The sequence below is a fragment of the Lipotes vexillifer genome, unplaced genomic scaffold, assembly GCF_000442215.2.
Source record: "Lipotes vexillifer unplaced genomic scaffold, Lipotes_vexillifer_v1.1 scaffold1111, whole genome shotgun sequence".
In the NCBI taxonomy this organism is placed as follows: domain Eukaryota; kingdom Metazoa; phylum Chordata; class Mammalia; order Artiodactyla; family Lipotidae; genus Lipotes; species Lipotes vexillifer.
Window position 1 is genome coordinate 416,608 of NW_006795034.1, and position 11,683 is coordinate 428,290.

The window sequence follows — 11,683 nt, forward strand, 5'->3', positions numbered from 1 at the left end:
ACTTTCTAAAAATAAAACTCTATGGAACTAATCAAATTAAATGAATGAAAATAAGCATCTGTTAAAAGTACATGGTATATCACATGTAGGAGCATATCAAGTAGGAATGGTTTGTTCTTATGATTAAAATAATCTTGTAAGTAATTTAACAAGTCATTTAAATGATGAAAACTATGCTTTAAAGCCCAACACTTGATATGTATCTTTTGCAAAGAGTTTCTTACTATTTTTTTAATGAAACTAGGTGACTATTTTCACCCTTCTGTTATGAAAAATTACCTAAATCAGAGAGTTAATGAACCTTTATGTACCTGTGTATGCTAAGTAGGGCAGCTAATTCACTTCTGAAGGGAAAACAATCTCGTGTTTTGACAGCAGAGGTGATAACGTCCCTCGTTATGCAAATAGGATGGACTATTATGAAAGTGCTATTTGATATATGTAAATGTCAACGAATTTAAATCTAAATCCTTTAATCTTATTTTTAAAAAGTCACTGCTATGAGAACACTGTAAAAATAATGTGGGATATTTAATCTTACATAACAAGCAGCTATCAGCAGTGAAATCTTTTCCTTTTGAAAGCCCTTAAGCTATATCTTGAATACAAGCATCAAAAAAGATAATCATTCATAGAAAAGAAAGAAATGGTACGAAAATTAGAGTATTATTCCATTGATGATGATATTTCTTATAAGCCATCAGTTCCTTAAATTTAAATATTTTAAAAAGACACATCATATCTCTTTGGGGAGCAAGATATAAAATTATAGAAGCTTGCCATATACTGGATATCTTTAGGCCATGAATTAAAATGAAAGAAGTGATCATCAACAATGTAAGATAAACCCAGAGAATCCAGTGTATTAAAAGTATGTATCTTTCTTTGTTTTACATTATATCTGAAAATATTTGAATGAAAGTGAATTGCTGTGAAATGTGGAAGTTAACAAAAAGGCATTCCGCAGTGGCTCCTTCATTTGCAAGCAATAGCTTCGATTATCCTATCCCGGCTTATGTCAAAGAATGCAAGTACTTCACACATTGCTCAGAATCTCCCTGTTTACTTTAGTTGGTGTCTGACAACCGACCTGATAAATTTCCACATGTATTATGTAATATACTAAGCCATTGTCCTGGCTATTTAATAGATTATTTGGCTCCAGTTCAAAGTTATTGGAACAGGAACTGGAACTGTTACACATTTGGTCTGATCACATCGGCTGTCTTTGGATTTCTCTAGTTTAATTTCTAAATTCTTTATCACCTTGAGTAAATTTTTTAAATTTAAGTTTTCTGTGGTTATCTAATTGCAGAAGCTATTATGATATAATTAGTTCTGGTGGATTAAGTGCTGCTTAAATACTAAGACCATCCATTCTCTTTTGCCCAATGCCTTCTATTAAACTGTAGCTCACTTCTGCCTCTGAGAATATATGTATGTTGAGTAGTATCACGACCACACAGTGCTCATCAAAACTATTACTCCAGCGGTAATTTTAAATGTTGGAAGTAGCTCAGAGTTTTAAGAGTTACATAAATAACACACATTTGACAAATAGACAGGAAAAAATTAGCTATAAGATATATTTAAAAAATCACATTAAAATATGAAAAATCCACAAAGCACAATTGCATATTCACTGTTGCCAAACACGGTCCATCTACCTATTTTTAGTGACGGTCTTAAATATCACTCAACTGGACAACTTTCCAGTGTTTCCTAGAGTCTTACCTTAGAAGCAAGCAGCAAGATAGAATGGTATTTCCCATGCATGTGCAAGAACCCAAAGAGACAAACAGGCTTCCTCAATCACAGAAAAGCCAACCCATGAATCCACAGCAAATGCATATGGGACAATTTCCTTTCTTTCATTGAGCTGAGGCCCCGGCACTATCGGCTTAGAGGACTATGCCTGCCTAAGCGCTTACTCACTTTAAGGTGGAAGGTCAGGGTGAACAGATTAGAGTGTGGAAGAGGCGGGGAAGAAGAAAACTTCTGCGGATGCTGATTTCAAAATACAAATAACCAAACGAGTAGAGAAACATCCCTGGAGAAAAGTCTCCTTGGAAAGACAGAGTTCTTGATGAATCAAACTTAGAAGAGTTCCTCCATCTCACCACCCCATATTTCACAACTTTGAAACGAGGGACACATCTTAAAAAGAGCAGAGCAAGGATTTTCTTTTTTAATTCTTAAAACATTACGGGAAGTATTTTGCCAGAAAGAACTGATACGTGTCAATATGTATATATATAAAATAATCGATTAAAGATGGCATTTTGAAATATGCAAGGTAATGTAGAGAGATGTAAGTTTAAATTTCAATAAAATTAGAACATTTTCTTATTTCTCATAAAAATGAATATTTCTTGAAGTGTGCTGCCTTTTGAACATTTCTGAAATGCAAAATTTGATATGATTAAGTACATATACAGAGTAAGATATGGTGAGGATGAGACTGTTTGCATGAAGTAAAACGTGCCTTGGAACATTCTGCTGAGAACGTTAGATTATGGGTCACCAGGTTTCAAGGCTGTCAGTAAAAATTCAGAGTTAGGAAGGTCAACAACAGCTCAGTAGCTGTTTTCTTAGCATAACTATTTTTCTAACCTGATTTTTATGCAAAAATTATATTGTAAGGTTGGTTTCAAGTATTAATTTATAGGAGGCCTAGAGAGGCTGAAAAGAGATTATATAACTTCAGCAATCTGAAAAATTGTTTTGTATGTATATGAAGAAAAGAATATAATAGCTAAACTGCACACAGTAGAATTTGAGTTACCCTGAGAACTTTCATTTATGTACAATCAACCATAAGCTTAAAATAATTCCAGCAGCCTTACCGCTACTTCTTTCCACATGAAAGAAGAATTCTTGGAAAATGACAGAGTCACAGAGAAACAATCAGTAATTTTAAAAAAAAGAAAAGAAAAACAAATACTCTACCATAGTTACACTCTATAGAGCTACAGTCTTCTGCGTTTTTTCTTTTTGCCAACCTAAATAGAAGAAAAATAAAATCATGCTGCTTACTAAAAAGGGGAACTTCATTATGGGAGGCTTCTGTCCACTTTGAGTTTGGCATAAGCAGACAGACGAAGGCAAAGTGGTTTGAGACCCAAGGAGAGAAGAATTTCTTGTGGACAGACGCTAAAGATCCTTCTCCCACCCTGGCTCTCATTTACAAACAAGTTCCCTGAGTGACACACACCTCCCTCCCCTCCCCCTCTCCTCCCCTCACTCCCTCCCTCCCACAAATCCCTCCCAGTAACACAGAAGAATCTTGACAGAATGGCAGGAAACACGCACAGACTGGTCAGGGAAGGATATGATGTCAGCAACCACGAACAATAAAAGGTGTAAAGGTGCTTCCTTCCCTAAACTGTTCCAGAAGTGTAAAATGGGAACCAAAACTCTTCACTTCCTTCTCTGAGCAGAACTGTCTGAGTGTGCTGGGCTGCTCACCCCACACAGAGAGGCCTTTGAGAGGTTCAGATAAGGGACAAGGAGAAAAATCCAGACACGGGGACAACATTTCTAATTCCTATTTTTAAAACACCTGAGGAAAAAAATCCATTTCAGCTCTAGGTTAGTATTTTGTATGACTGCTTTAAGAAAGAAAAATAAGAAAACAAACAAGTTCATTTTGGTGAAGTCGGAGATACACTGCAATTACCATTTACCATATACCTCACCAAAATCATCTGACACAGCTAATGCAGCCATATAATCTTAATTTACTCCCTCGAGGCAAAGGAAGAACTCTATACAGCAAAGAGCCAGATGGATACTTTGTTTTTTGGTAAAAAACAGAATCATGAAAACTGTTAAAAAGATCAATGTTTGTTGGGAAAATACACGGATTACTTCTTTGCCCCCGTAATTAAAAAAAAAAAGATATACTGGGTGGTGGTGAGGCAGGGGGGCAAGAGATTCCTATGTTATTGAAATTTTCAGAGTTCTTAAAAAAATTCAGACTAAGAACCAAAGTAGCTAACATAAACTTTCAGTATACAGTGAAACTATTTATTTTAGTCTCATCACTATTAGTTTCTTTCTAACATGGAAATGGCAGTCTACCATAAGATTTCTGTAGGAAGAAAACCACATATCAAGTGAATCTGAGTCATCTTCAGATTTCAATCATCTTCCCACAACACTTTGATTTAGAAATTAAACATAACCTTCAGTTTTGTGTTTTGATCTTAGAGTGAGACTGCCATGCCACATTGAAAGATGTGGGAAGAAATTAATTCTCTGCTGCTAAACTTATCTGTGCAAAGCATGTATTTTGCTACAATAAGCACCATGCAGTCACTTAAATAAAAACAGCCTATGAATAATGACAAAACATTAAAATATGTGATGCCAGTTTGCAGTAAAGAATTCTGGTTTTCTTTTACTCATATTAGCAAATAACTTTTTCACTGACTCACATTTTCACTACCACTAGCATCTTCATAAAATGTTTTGTAAAAACTCCAAGCTGAAAAGCAAGCATGCTATATCACACAAGAAATTATACGGTTAAATAAATACAAGCTGGATACTTAGCAAGGGACAAAAATGATCATAAGCCCAGTTGCTGCAAGCCTGGTATTACTAATTCAAACAATTAAATGATTCATTATTAGTTTAAGTGGAAAACTTTGCTCATTATGGTGCATCTAGATACATTTAACTTTCTACTTTATGATATGTTTGAAAGACACATGAGGCATGTAACTATATTTTGGTTAAAAGGAACAAGTAGATCTCTTAATTTTTTCTCTTAAGAAGTATTCTGAACTTCAAAAGATATAATAATTATTAATTTTACTGTTATTCAACTACGTGATGTCTTATGAGTTAAGGAATATTTCTTTGGTGCTGAAAGTCACTTCACTTCTCTCTAAGCTTACCATGTATTATATAGAATGTTATACTACCCTAGCTATGAATGCAAGCTGAATTTGTCCTAAAGACACTTAGCTAAGACATCCTCTTAAGGGTAATAAAATTACCCATTTTTCCCCACTGGATTTCATTATCATGAATATACACAAAGTTATTTTCTCAATTTATTCCAAGTTAATACGATGAATTTTTTTTTTTTTTTTTGCGGTACGCGGGCCTCTCTCACTGTTGTGGCCTCTCCCGTCGCGGAGCACAGGCTCAGCGGCCATGGCTCACGGGCCCAGCCGCTCCGTGGCATGTGGGATCCTCCCGGACCGGGGCACGAACCCGTGTCCCCTGCATCGGCAGGCAGACCCCCAACCACTGCGCCACCAGGGAAGCCCAGTACGATGAATTTTGAGTCATCTTCAGAACAGTAACATAATGTCAACTGTCTTTCAGTTCCCCACACCTGCCAGGCTCCTTCCTGCCACAGCGCACATGCAATTCCTGCGGCCTGGAGTGCTCCTCCTTCCCCTCTGTGTCTCCTTAACCTCTTCCCTTCCTTTCTGTCTCAGCACATTTCATCTCCCCAGGAAGCACTTCGTGCTCTCCTGATCACATCAAATTCCCCTATAAGGACTCATAGCACCATGTCCTCCTTTGTAGCACTTGTCACAACTGAAATTGCCTGTCTGCCGTCTTCCTCAACATCTGTGGGCCAAGTCTGTTTTATCTGACTTTTGCATTTTCAGTTTCTACCCTAGTGCCAGGCATATAGTAGGAGTTAATAACTATGCGTTGGTTAATGAATTAATTCATTAAGATTTTTATCTCTCAGGTGAATATTTTCTTCAGTCACTATTTTTAATGACTATTAAGAACATTTTCATTTATACAGAAGCAGACTGATAACCTCACTTAATCTTTCGTTATATTTATATAGCATTTTATATATGGAATAAGAATAATTTATACTGAGAAGTGGAAGTTGAATGGATTTTGGAGTCAGAAAAGCTCAGGGTATGAACTCTAACTTGGTACTTAGAAGCTGAGTGACTAAAGACTAATGACTTAATCACTTGGAACCACTCTTCCCTTGCCTTACAAAAAGTTGGGAATGTACTTCTTTATCTGCAGGATGGTTGTAATCATTAAATGTGGTACTATAGGTGAAGACTAGGTACATAGTAGGACTGGGAACATGGCTTACTACTTGCAAGACTGCTTCAGTTTTGAGGCATAAACTGAAAGTCATACACAATAAGGTTATCAAGTGAACCGTAGTCTTTACATATACCACGAAGACCTCACTTTGCAGAGATGATGATGGGCAACTTCTAAAGGTAATATCTAATTTATCCATTAACAATAATCATTATATGAAGAGAAATTTACAGTGTTCTAAAAGTTAAGAAGTTCCTCATAAGTATCAGTCATGGAAGAGCTTCAGGCTGCAAAAGTAGAAATAACTAGGGAAATACATCAATTTTCCCAATGACCACGGCTGCTGAAAAGTCTACATTAATGTTTCTAGTCCTACTTTAATATCTTTCCCCAAGGACAAAAGGAGATGAAATGTATGTCAGAAATATAATAAGGCTAAAAAGGAACTCGTTTTGAAAACCCCTGCAATTAATTTAATAAGTGGGCCTAACCTGCCATTATCACGGATATAAATCATTTTATTTACACAATTCTAGAATTTAGGAGACACTTACCTTTAAACAACTGTATTGCATTATAAACAATTTAATAAACACAAGGGAAGCACAGCTTCCCAGTCGTTATCACCCGTGGTATATTTTGCCTTGGACATTTTTTTTCACACTGGAGCTTAAAAGGCGTTCTCCAACCCCCACGCTAAAATAAACTCCAAACAGTCTAAATATGTCAAAAGCTTTGTGCTATCCAACCACACCACAGTTTTTAGTCTTTCTACATCATATTGAGTAATTAAGTCAGGGTTCTAGCAAGTCTTTGTTTTCCTAATTTTTCACCATGTTTTCTTCCAAAGGCCACTTCGTGATGTGGCAGGGCTCACCACAAGGTAAATCCGCACTGTCCTTCCTCATCACAAAGCAAGAGCTACTAAGCATCACAGAGTGTGTTCTGTTCCCCAGCTGTAACTTTTCCAAAAGCAAATGCAGCTGGATTTTTTGTTGCTGTTATTGAACAAAGCAAGTTAAGCACTACACAACACCAATATCAGTGAAACAAAACTGTCAGCCTTCAACGCAAGCTAGGCTTGAAATGGGAGATGTTGCTATTATAAATTTTCATCTTGGGCTTCCCTGGTGGCGCAGTCGTTGAGAGTCTGCCTGCCGATGCAGGGGACGCGGGTTCGTGCCCTGGTCCGGGAGGATCCCACATGCCGCGGAGCAGCTGGGCCCGTGAGCCATGGCCGCTGAGCCTGAGTGTCCAGAGCCTGTGCCCCGCAACGGGAGAGGCCACAATGGTGAGAGGCCCACGTACCACAAAAAAAAAATTAAAAAAATTTTCATCTTATGACAAAAATCTGAATTCCCAGGCATCTACTGATCCTGTCAGAAAAATCTTACATTCATTATTTTCTTAATCTTTAATATATCATATTTCATTATTAAAATGTAAATATTCTACACATTTTTTCCTCAAAAGCCTGAGTGTATGAGACACAGTCTTCAGCCTTACTAATACATTTGTGTGTCTGTATGTGTTTGTACGGAGGTAATATTTTCCTATAAAGCTGCAGAAAATGGAAAAAACATATTTTAGTCTTTCATAATATGTGGGTAAAATGAGTACATTTTAAGATATCTGAGTAGTCCTGAGTATTATCACTAGTAAATAATCACAGTATTATTAGGATTGTGATATGAATGGTTAAAAGGACATTCTAAGTAAAGGCTAAGTAATAAAATAATACTCTGTATTCAAACATTACATTAATGATTGAAAATTATGTCCTTGAAAATAATTTGCCTCTGTTGTTATTTACCTTACCAATTTATGTAACATTTAAGGATGACCTTGAAATGAGAAGAAATACTATTGTCCTCCTGCCAATGTTTTTGTTCTACCTTAAGAAGAATATGCTTGATAAATCATCTATTTACATTCACTGAATGTCATTTACTTTTGTCTCTAGCTAAACTTTAGAAATTTAAAACGTTTATATAAAAACCTTCTATGATAATTTATATAATATTCAAAATGCCAGTCATACCTCAAATCAAAATAGATATTTGATATTACTATTATATGTGGCTCAACATGGAACCCAGTGATTCATCAATTTTTCGATTTCTCTTCATCTCCTTTACAGCATCCTAATCAACCTAATTAAGGCTTTGTTCATCTGAAACCTCTGATGACAATTTGTTTAACTCTATCCCACTGTGGTCTTCTTATAAGGAGAATTACATCTGATCTTCTGACAGCAATCATTAAATGATCCCAACTGGCCCCAATTAAGCCACATGGCTCACGGCTTCCATGTAGTCAAGTGCCAAGTTCTCTGTTTCATTTACACATCATTCTTGGTTTATTTTCTTAAAGCCAATTAAGTATATGTGTCTTATCAAGTGGAACTAAATTTCCTTGTGTCCACTAGCTCAAGACAGGGCACCGCCTGACTCCACAGTCACACTGAAGATCATGCAGGACCCCTGAAGCCTTTCTCCCCAGCAGTAGTGCTATTAATGAAAAAAAAAAAAAAAAACTTTACTTACTCAGGATAAAATTCATGCACATGTACCTCCTCAAAACAATACACATGTTTAAACAGTTCTGGCTAACATAAATCAATAACAACTTTTCATTTGGCTTATTTACAAGGATCTTTTAATAGAGTAGTACCTGCATTTAGTTGGGTTTAATATTCCTTTTTTTTTTTTTGGAACATTTGAAATGATCTCTTTAAGACCCTCTAAAACAGCAGTACCAAAGTAAGACTTCTGAAGTTAACCTTTCTTACCCTTAATTTCTGCTCTAATTTTTTCACGTATACTCAATTGTAAGTTCTATAATGATGTTCCCAGGCCTTCCTATGTGCGCAGGTAGCCTCAGGATTTAGAGCTCATTGATTGTGTGCTACTCCAGGGAAATGGCTGATTAAAAACAGCCTCTTGAGGAGTAGCTCCTATTCACATCTGGCTCATCTTATTCTAAACTCTTAATACCTGTATGGAAATATGACCCCTAGCTTTGGCTTTGGAGAACCTCAGTTCACAGATCCTTTACCTTAGGTGGCAAGGCAGAAACATAGTGAAATTAATCTCAATATGACTGGTGTTTGAAACAGTTTCTGAAGACCTTAATCACTGCCCTGACTACTTTCCTGTGAATATAAACAAATGCACTGTATTTTTATACCTAGTCTAACAATAGCTATCACTGATGATCTGCTGGTGTCTGATGCAGGCTATCTGTCACAGTTCTCAGAGTAGAAGAATTAGAACATATCTGTTCATCCTAAACATACATTAAAAACTGACATTAGGACAGATGACTGGATGGATGTTATGCATCTTATAGGACATTAACCTTGATGGAACATGTAATTCCTTTTATCATTTGACCAACAGATGGAACTACAAAGAAAAAAGAAAATACAATGGAATCTTTAGCATACTGATGTTTGGCAACACCTGGAAAAAAAGAGTATGTGCATTTTCTTTATGACAGCTAAATACATACTTGATCAGCTCTCAATAAATAACTGCTCTTTTCCTCATGCAAAGAGGAAAATTCAAAATATGTATTACAAAATGCTGATGATTTAGAAAACACCAACCCCACAAATGACTGACTCTGCTACAAGATGTCTAACAAATGTATTAAAATTTTAGTAAAGCACAACAGACGCTCGGGTATTGTATTATGAAATATTTCTCACTGTATTATAGTAATCTCCAATAAGATTTGATGTTAATTTTAGAGCATGCTTCTGCTAAAAAGGGCAAACCCTGCAACAGATTTAGTACAAAGAAGCTGAAAATATCCCGTGGAAAAAAAAAATCTGTAGCGAAATCAGCCAGCCCAAATCCTGCCATTACTCAGCACTGCAGTGACGTGCGGATGTTTGTAGTGGTTTGAGGAGCCAGCAGGGGTGGAAACTCTATGTACTCGACTCCAACATGATTGCAATTGAACCTCATCAAAGTAAGAGCTCATAATTTGTCACAGAAAACAGCCAATTAACATATGTTAGAAAAAGGCTTCATAAAGATAATATATGATTAAAGACCCAGTGCAGCTGTTGAAAATCAAAACTATGCATTTAAAAAAGAAATCTCAGCCTGAGCTTCCGTATGGTTAAACTGATAATGGCTACTATGATTTTTTTTTTTCGTAAGTAGAAAAATATAATTACAGTGCTTCTCATACGTTTGGGGTTATGGCGAAAGGGAGAACTGGGTACCGTGGCACTATTTACTATGCCTTACTTACTTCTATAAATAGTTGAAACCCTTGCCAAAACTCTGTAGTTACTTTGTTATAGTGCTATTTTAAAACACAGACCTTCATTGTGAGCTAAATGGCCTTCAGGATGCACTTTGTAGTTGGAGCATTCCTCTCAAAACCATATCCTCCCTTTATCTGTGTAAAACTCCAGGACAAGAGGACTCTACATGACTGCCCCTCTGACTGTAAAACACGCTAGGGCTGTGTAACGCACGGCTTGAATACATCAGAACTTTTGTCAGGGCTGGTGGTCAGGTATGGTGACAGTTAAATGTCAGAAATGTGATTAAGGTGCCTGTACGCAGTGCAGATCCTCTAACAAGACACAAGGCAGTCTATCTGCCCCAGCTTTGGAGCAGATGAACTATATGTAGCTATATGTATTTGGTGTAGTCTCATTATAGATGTTAAATTAAACTCTAGCTTGGACCACGTGGGCAATCAAATCCTGGCCAAGTTGATGTCATCAGAGGCCAAGAGCCAAAATCATGATGTTTAATATTACAGATATCAATGAAAAAGTCTGATCAACAGTCACAGAGACATAAACGCATCGAGCACGATTAAGAGGTGCCAGAGACACCACTGTGAACCAAACAAAGGTCCTGGTCATCATGAACCCGAGGCTTTAAAGGGAGAATGAAGCAATAAACAAGAGAACTAATACAATGATTTTAGAGAGAAAACTGCTACAGAGAAAATACCACAGCAGAACAGGCTAGGTAGGGGTGACTGAACAGGAAAGGGCTGACTGAGGTGAATAACGCTGTCAGGGAAGGGTTATTTGAAAAGATGACATCTGAGGAGAGATGTAAACCATGGATGGAGCAAGGCTGCATTTGGAGGGTGAACACTCCAGCACTCCACCTGTCGCTGGTGGTATAAATTTGGCCAATTCATAGTTTCCTAAACCTTAAGTTTCCTCAGCTATAGAATGGGAATAACAACACGTGTATTCTATAATGAGGTTGTGAGGCTCAAATAAAAAAATAGATCCACATTCATTTGTAAAAATTTAGTTCGATGCAATTCAATTTCTGAAATTCTCTGTGTAAACTTGTTTAATTTTATGGAACTTATAAATAGTTTGAAACACAGAGAATATAGTATAATGCAAAAGGTTTCTAAATTTATATTAGTTGGATCCAACGGTGTGTCCTCCCTTGAGATGTAGTTATTTCACTGAAGTAATGCCCACTGGTTGAAATAGGTCTTGTGGATATAAGTTCATTTTGCAGTGCTAAATATGGATAGTACCATGAGCAATCTGGCAAACACAACACAAAATTTCTGCAAATGTAAAATACAGAATTATATTTTTTAAATCTTTTTTTTTTTTTTTTTTTTGGGGTTGTGG

The 11,683-nt window shown here is 36.5% G+C and overlaps 1 protein-coding gene across 5 annotated transcripts in view; it reads right to left on the reverse strand.

Annotated features, from left to right (window-relative positions):
• The window catches only part of MEF2C (myocyte enhancer factor 2C), a 170,951-nt gene that overhangs the window by 95,826 nt on the left and 63,442 nt on the right, over positions 1-11,683 (reverse strand). The window lies entirely within an intron of this gene.